Source organism: Numida meleagris, chromosome 3 (genome assembly GCF_002078875.1).
Source record: "Numida meleagris isolate 19003 breed g44 Domestic line chromosome 3, NumMel1.0, whole genome shotgun sequence".
Lineage (NCBI taxonomy): Eukaryota > Metazoa > Chordata > Aves > Galliformes > Numididae > Numida > Numida meleagris.
The window spans coordinates 28,032,233-28,041,447 of NC_034411.1; positions in this window are offsets into that span (position 1 = coordinate 28,032,233).

A 9,215-nucleotide genomic window follows, 5' to 3' on the forward strand; every position below is an offset into this window, starting at 1 on the left:
CATGAGCAGCACACAACTAATCTGTAGCTCCCATGAGATAATGCAACATTGCATCACAGTTAAAACACTCTTTGTTTGGCACTTCTTCCCATTGTGGAACTAATCTCAGACAATATCAAAAATGCTTTGTAAGAGTTTCCTTAGTGAATCCTACAAATACTAATTGAGAAGAATTCAGAAAATCCTTTCTGGTAGTTCTACATTTAGGTCCAGGGTAATCTATCATTGCCCATCTGGTGGCAGCACTGCAGGGGAAAGTGGGATTGCTGCCTGGGGAAGCAGCTTCCAGCCTGCCTGGCATCCACATTGGATTCGGGCTCCAGCCCTTCTGCTGTTTTCTCCTAGGAACATTACTCATATCCTGTATACTTCTTGGATTTTAAGTTCTTCAGATACTGGTAAGATGATCTTAAACCCAGCCATCTTTATCATTTGGACCTCCTTCCCCATAACTATAGCAGTTATTCACTGCTTGGGTTTACTGGGCCAGTGCAAATGTATACTAACTAATTATAACTAATTATACATCTTTATTTAATCCTTTTTTCACACTTCTCCAGCTAACTAATTTTTTGTTTGTTTTTAAAACTTATTTACAATTGGAAGGGGAGGAGAGAGTAATTTGGCATAATGCGCCATTTTTGTTTAGTGTAAAGTTTATTTCAGTTACCAGTTAAAAATTTCAACATTTAAGACAGTGTTGAAAGATTTGGTTGTCTTTTACATGCTGTTAGCATCTTAAATCAACTAAAAGGCACTGATCTGGGTCTGCAAATGTCTCAATTTCCTTCAGTGTTCTAAGATCCATTTGGCAAGCAGTAGGGGTGTTCTTTTGCTGGATCCTGCTGTTTACAGATCCCCAAGGAAAACCCTTCACTGAGCACTCTCATATTCAGTTTCAACAGAATCCAGATCTGAAAATTAGGATGTTCCAGGCTCTGGCCTGAAAAATGAAAGCAAAGCTATCGGCACCGCCTTGTTTTAATGTGTAAGGAAAGTCTTCCTCTTTAACCAAGTGTGAAAGTTAATTCAGATGAAGTGTGAGACAGTAATGAAATGAGAGAGATACATTTTAATTAAAATGTCAGCAAGATAATACAAATCAAATACCAAACCCCCTACTATTCAGGTTTCCCCACTGAGTCCTCCTGACATTGTTCCTCTCTCCTTCTGATTGCTTTTTAATAACAGCTTCTGTGTGGCCTTTGTAAATAATCCTCTCATTACAGGTTTACTTGAAACATGCAATCAATTTATTAAGGCATTTTCCAGGAGAAATTAGCAGGTACAATAAAGTGTAATTATTCTGCTGCTCATTGATTTTTAAAGCTGGAGGTTGACCAGGTGCCACCATTGCTTCTGCCAATCTCAGCAATCGCTTTGATGGCATTCAGTTCACAGTGATATTCAGATGAAGCCAGGCTGGGCAGGCACTGACATTTTCGGGAAGACTGAAAAATTAGAAATTGTCTGCATTTTCCCTCAGAAATAGTCTTTGAAACATCTAACGAAATTGGATTTTTGATTAGATGTTCTTTTAATATTGTTTATATGTGTGTGTTGTCTAATCCCTGAAGAAAAAAAACTAATTCTTGTTAAAAAACAAAGAGTAAATACTGAGAGGGAAAATATTTTTTTTTAATAAATTTTTCTGCAGATTTAAGATAAATGTGTAATAAATGACATAGTGAATGATGGACAGATTCCTCCACCAAAAGGGAAGACTGCAGTAATAAGAAGAAGTAATCCACCTTGGGGGCACAAGGGAACTCAAAACTCCTCAACCATAGACCCTCTGTGGAAAAAAGACACTAATATGAGATGGAAATAGTAAGGTTTTGAGTTTTACATTAGAAAAGTCAGTTTCTACACAAAATATAAAAAAGTATTCTTGAGCCTTTTTAGTAATACTTTTGTTGACTTTATTCAAAAGTCAAATGTGTTGGAGGACTTATTAATGACCAGTAGCTTTTCATTTGTAAGTGAGAAATAAACATGGCAGGATAGAAGCAAAGAAAAGAAGCTATGCTGGACATTGGAAAAATAAGGCATCTTTTTGAGGAAGAGAACAGGGCAGTTTAAATGACGAAACTGATGCCAAAGCTGAGAACTTTGATATAATTGCCTTGTGAACAAGAAAAGGATAACTGTAGTCAGAGCAATCACAGTGACGTCCCAATCATCAGTAAAATTACATTTAATGTGTGACATAAGAACATTTTAAAATAATAAAAGAATTCTCTTTTTCCCCCCTCTTTTTAGGTAAAGCCAAAACCAGAGACTATAGTTTAGCATTTTATCTGATTCCTTTCTCAGTGAATTTGATGGTTTGGTTTCCAGTTCAAAATTCATTTCTTCGGCCTGCTAGAAAGGTAACCCTGCCAAGTGCAGGAAAAGCATATCATCTCCTTATTGCAGTGAAAAATAGAGAGAAACCAAAAGTCAGCTGATCATTATTGATGCTGCACAAAGATAACACAGCTGGCTTTCTCTGCATTGTTGACCAGATAATATTTCCAGCAAGCTAATCAGAAATGACTCAGAAGACATACTGAAAGTATATAATGGGACACACCGTAGTTCATTTCTGCAATGTTGTTTTTCAGATCTAACCAGATGTTCAAAATATGTTGAAATGAATAGCTTTAAACATGTCTAACTATACCTGAGAATAAAGTCAGTAAAGTCAGCTGAAAAATGTAGTTTCAACTCTTGCATATTTATTCCTTCAAAAGTCTAATGCTTTTCTGTATATAGAAGGAAGCTTGTTCTCTGTTAGTGTGAGTTGCTATAGCTATCCCCAGACACATCAGTTGTCTGGTGAATACTGGTCAAAGAACACACTTATTTCAGTAGAAATCATATTTAACCCAAGTATGTGAAAACCTGTTTTGGGTTTATGTTATTTACCCTTAGCTACTCTGAAAAGTTGTGTGCAGAAAGAGTTTGACCAGCTACTGGCTACTAAATGTTGCAGCTGGGCCTTATCTCTAAAATAGATGGGACAGTGGTTGACTAAAGAGCTGCTAGCAGGGCCCTACACAGGGAAGGGTCCTGGTCCTAAGGAGTAGTAACTTCTGGTTATTTTCATGTCGTTTATTTGAACAGAAGATGTTCAAAGTCTGTGACCTAGCAGGTTAGTATTGCAAATATTTGTACATTTTGTGTGCACAGAGCACTGTAACTGCATACTGAAAACCAAAACATGATAAATTAATAAATGTAGTGTGACAAGTACTATCACTCTGATGAGATTTAAAGCAGAGGCTTACAAGAGAAGCTCTTTAAATTTCATCTTCTTAAGGTATATAGTTTTGTTAATGATAGTTCCAAGTGCTTGCATCAGGATAGGTGAAAGCATATTGTCTGTTGCACCCTTGGTGTTACTACAGACAGATCACTGCATCACATTTACACATGAAAAGCCCAGTTTCTTGATAAGCTTCAGTGCCAGTAAGGTCCAAAATATGAAATTTCTGACCTTTAAAATGTGTGACTGGGATTTAGGAAAATATAGATAAAAATAGAAGGCACATCCAAGTTCTGGGTTTCATTTGCAAAAGAATACATACGGAATTTGATTTTATCTGAAACTTCATTCTACGTTTTTCCTCATTATATTCCTAAGTCTTGTGCTAAGATTTAATCTTTTCATAATGTTCCCTTCATTAAGATCTTTGCTATCATTTCTAAATTCGGATTCCCTCTGTTCAAAGACCATTCTCATCTTTCTTGCACATCTGTCGAGTGAACTCAATTTCACTGCTAACCAGCTGATTCCTGAAGAGATCCAGCAGGGATCAATGTGGCAGAACAAATTTCACAACGCCACTTGCACTCACTTTCTCTCTCTAATATTCGCTTTACTTGCCTTTCCCTCCATTACAGCTGATTCATTTCATTCATCTGTTCTTCCAGTTCATCCTTTTAATACATCCATATATTAGTCATTCACATATAGCCATCAGTCAAAATATTCCCATCCCTGTTTCTGTCAATTTTCGTCTATATTTTGTCCAGTTACTCTCCCTCTTAATGTGCCATTTATATATCTTTACACTTTTCACATAATTATGAAAATACACGTAATTATGTAAGCTTCTCCATGATTAACAGCGTTGCATATTAGAATATTCCCTAAGCTAAGGACTGAAAGGAAGACAGAAGGAAGGATTATTTCTAGGTGCAAAACGAGGAATGCTTATAGCAATGCAAATGGAACATAAAGGCATCCAGTCCCTGCTCAAAATGCAGTGGCAGGTCTTCACTTACTATATTCCTAACACAGGTTTTAGGATTCACCTCTGAACAAGGCACTTAACAGCTGAGCAAATCAAAATCAGAATTTCTATTGGTATAAAGCTTAACATGTTCTTTTGTCCCATGATATAATAGACAGTGGTGCCTAAATAATGGAGGATTGCAATAAAATAATGTAGATGGTAGAAGATCAAAAACAACAACTAAATCCTGTGGGCCTGAGGATGGGGAGCATATAACAGAACACAAGAGGGCCTATCTGGGCTGTATAATTTGGATTATACATTCTACAGGACCTCATGCAAATCTATAGAGATAACAATGACCTTCTGTGTAGCGTTGCAAAACAATTGATTTTTCCATGCTTAGATTGAGAATGAAGAAACGGTTTGTAAAAATGGAGAAAATACACACTTAGACAAAAGAAATGATGATGAGATTGGGAAGTGAAAGGAATGTGGTCATAACCTGATGTGTTCATAAAAGCACTAAAAAGGATGGAATGAAAAAACTAATTCTCTGTATCGAAAGATGAAGGGATAAAGAAGAAATACTTGGAAAATGTAGAAGGAATAATATAAGCATGATAACAGCAAAAGTTTCTTACATTTTTACAATACAGAACCACTGGAATTAGATGGAGTGTTAGGAGAGAGGAAGAATTGACCTACTTAAAAGAAATTGGACATTAATGAGAAACATGTGTAGCAAGAAGGCTTTGGGTCTTTTAGGTACACTGACTGAAATGCTTTGTAGCTCTTGGTGTTCCAGGTTTTTATGCATCAGGATATGGAATTCTGTGAGGGTCTGAAAGAGATGTTGTACTGTATCCTACACTTCCTGACTTCATACTCAGGCATGGTTCACTGGGCATCAGTCCTTTCACGTGCATATCTCTGTCATCCTGGTTTCAAGGGAAACCATGGGTACAGGGACACAGAGAGCACTGGCATGCCTGTGCCTGGTTTTGGTGTGGATGAACTTTGTATCACATGGCATAGCATGGATAAATATAGGCCCAGCTAGTAAGCCTGATAAGGAAATTATCTTGACTGATTTCAAGCCTTAACACTGTAGATGTCTATAGATGTCATTTGTGCTAAGGTCCCGCAGGAGAGAATAAAGCCTTTAAGAGCATGATTTGCTCACTGAAATACAGATGCCAGAAACAGATGGAGTGAATTACTGACCCAAAGTTTCTCTTTTTTTGTATCAGGAAGCACTTGAGCAAAGAGCTCAGATTTTATTTATATAGCACACATGTTTAAGGCTGGCAAGAAGAATCACACTGCCAGACCCAGAGTACCCTGACAGCTGTTCAGGTGGCCAAGTTCTATGGGTCTGCTCAGAGATGTTCAGGTTCATGGCAGCCTACTCCTTGGGCCTTAGTCTGTCTGGCTGGGCACCACACTTCTTAAAATTAGGACTAGTCCGTGAAAAGAAGGAACTATGGCCTGAAACAGACATATTCTAAGGCAAGAGGTTCTAGCAAGACAGAAAAAGAAAAAGAAACAAGGAAAGACTGCAGAGAAGATATAGATAAGAGTGCAGTCACTTTAAAAAGAGCTAAACAGAATTAATTATCACTTACTTTCTGCAAGGCTCAGTTTAAAAATATGGTTCTGGAAAATGAAGAAAACTGAATGACCCTCTTAGCTTTTTTTTATCTCTTCATCACCATCTTTCAGTGTTTGCATCCCAGGTGGAGGAATAGCTAGGCTCCCTCTGTTTCCAGTTAAAATAAGAAGGTAAAGTCACAACGTGAATCAAGAAATGTGCTCAGGGACATTAGGCTGCTCTGAATTGCCAGCAAAGAATTTCTGTTAGTTGCCTTTTCTGAACTTTTTTTTGTTTCTTTTTTTTTTTTTACCTGTAAGGCTTTCAGTGCATTTGGACATTTGATTATGTATGAAGTCTTGAATGATAGTTAATTAGCATTCAGAAGGAATACTTCTGTCTATGCATATTATTTGCACAGGTTAAGTATTCCTGATAAGAATTCTCAACTCAGACAAGCTGAATTTAACTTAATTAGAACTATGAATACTCATGCAGAAGGTAAAAGGGAGCTTGCCCAAGCATTTGTACCATGGAAACATGGAGAGAAAGGGACATGAAGGGACATGTGCAGGAGAGAAAATCGCCCCCAATCATAAAGTAAAGAAGACAAGAAGAGAGAGATGTCATGAAATGCTTACAGCTATTCTTGTTCTCTTGCACTGTAGCAAAGAATAGGGAAAGACAAATCTTTGCAGCGTTTTTAGAGTCACCTTCACCTAAGGAACAACCTGTAAAACCCACTGGGTTATTTTTGGAAGAAGTGAAAACATAAGTAGCCATAGATACCTTAATTGCGAGGACCTCCAGGCACATGTAAAAGTGTGGCTGCTAAATCTGCCAAGTCATTGTGACCAGCCCTTTGGATGTATTTTTTCCTCTTCCTAAAATGAAAGACAGCAAAAACATTTTACATATAACAGTGTTTCATTGTGACATATTGTTTCATCAGCATCAAAATATTCCTAGAGAACATGTCAATTTTGATGTAAGTTTCATTGGAAAGGAGCTGAAACAAATTGCTTCAGCTGTCTTGTTTTATTTCAGCAATGTCAAAACATTTTGTTTTGATAAGGTAAAAAACATTTCATTTTGACGGCACCATTTTGATTAATTGATTTTTGTTGTACTCATATTAATTTTTTATATTGAATTTACATGAATTTTTAAATGGTGTATTGTACTGAAGTTTGAAGATAATGTTATAGTGTTTTCACATTAACAAAATAAAGTATTTTGACATAATTACGTGAAACATTTCAACTTCAGCAGACGAAAACAATTTGCCACTACCAAAATGAAGCATTCTGATACTTCCAAGAGACTCAAAAACTTGTCTGTCTGTCAAAAATGTGAAATATGAGGCAGTTTGGTTTGAGTTCAAGAGGAAATCAATATTTTAAATGCTGAACTACTGTCACAGCAAAATTTCAGTTTCTCCTACCTCCAGAAATTAGATGTATCAAGCTCAGAAAACGTTCATCCTTTGAGATATGCTCTCATTCACCATTTAGTATCCAGGTAATTGTATAGAAAATATGGGATGCAGAAGATACCAAGTTCAGAAATTAGCAATATAGTGTCTGGGCTACGTGCTGCTGGATGTAAATCTGTCCATCAGTTAAAACCATATGACCTCCACTGTCCTCTACTCGGGCAGAAGACTGCTAAGAAAAACAGTTTTTTGCAAGTGGAGACAGGATTTCCTTTTGTGGATTAGTCAGTCTATACTTTTTATATGGTATGTTTCTAGCTATCTGAATAATGATACAGCCAGAACCAGAAATAATCTGCTGATGACTGAAGAGTACAGGAAAAAAACAGGAAAAATGCCATGTACCTGTTCTGTTTTGTTTTCTCCCATACTGGCTTTCTCTCTTTCTCAGTTTGAGGCTCTGCAGAAGATACACTTTATTAGTACAAATAATAAGCTATAAGTGATAGTGATAATCTGACACTAAGACTAAAGCATACTGGCTTTAATCATACACAGAAAGCCTTAGCCTAGACCAGTTCCCACAGGGCTGTGTTCCCTGCAGGGTATGTAGATATGCAAGTAGATTTTGAGGTACATGCATAGACAGGTGATATAGGTGGGGAGACACATCCTAAAAAACACAGAATAAATTATCTCATCCAAAAGAGACACTGTGTGGTCACCCTGTCTCCAAAGCTTTATGTGAACATTCAGTACTCAGACCAAAACACAGAAAATAATAAATACATCTTCAGTTTTTGTGTCAATATTCTAAAATGTTATTAAATCTCTAGAAATATGAAATGTGGGGATTTCTCAACAAAGTCAGTAAATGTTCAAACAATGGAAAGTAATCTTAATGACAGTGCTTATTTTGTGAAGTTCACCATTTGCTTGGGCACTTTATCAAAATTGCACATTTTGAATATATATCACAGAATCACAGAGGTCTGGAGGGACCTCTGGAGGTCATTTAGTCCAACTCTCTACCAAAGCAGGTTCTCTACAGCAGGTCACACAGGTAGGTGTCCAGGTGGGTTTTGAATATCACCAGAGGAGACACCACAACCTCTCTGGGCATCCTGTTCCAGTGCTCTGTCACTCTTCTCCCTGACCTCCAAGCACAGTCTTTCGTCCTGAAACACAGTGATTATATTTTCTCTTGTGATATTTTCCTGGATAACAGTTAGCAGATGCTAATCTTATGCACATACCTGCCAAATCCTTTCTTCAAATTTGCAAAGCTTTTTGCCTTATTAGGAGAAATAGCAATGTGGAACTGAGAGTTGCATAATGAGTGGATTAATTTAACTGATTGCTGTGGTGGAAAATAATGCCCTTTTCCCATTGTAAATCTGCTGCCTTTAGATGTCATTGAAGACATTATATTGCGTGAATGAGATGAGGGGCAGTCTTCCATGTGGGGCCTGGTAATATACCTTGATGCAATCTTCTCAGCTTCATCTTATGACAGGGAAATCTTCTACCAGTCACTACCAACAAATACTACTGAAATGTTCTTAGGTGTAAAATGCTGAAAGAGGAAACTTCTGCAAAGGTTTTGCTGTCTGTGTGACTATCTGCTTGCTTAAACTGCCTGCCTATATTGCTTGCTAAACCTTCAATAGTGTCATGGTTTTATGATTTTCGGTTATTGGTATTCCACATCATAACATCATGTAGTGGATATACTTAGTTCTCAGAAGAGAAGGACTACTACAGTCCCCACGGTATTTTGCTCCTCAGCAGGTGTGGTCGACAAAATCACTGCCATGTCTCCACCTACTAATAAGAAAGAGACGCAATCTTTCCTGGGCGTAGTGGGCTTTTGGAGAATGCACGTTCCAAAATATAGCCTCATTGTGAGCCCCCTTTATCAGGTGACGCGGAAGAAGAATCACTTTACGTGGGGTCCTGAACA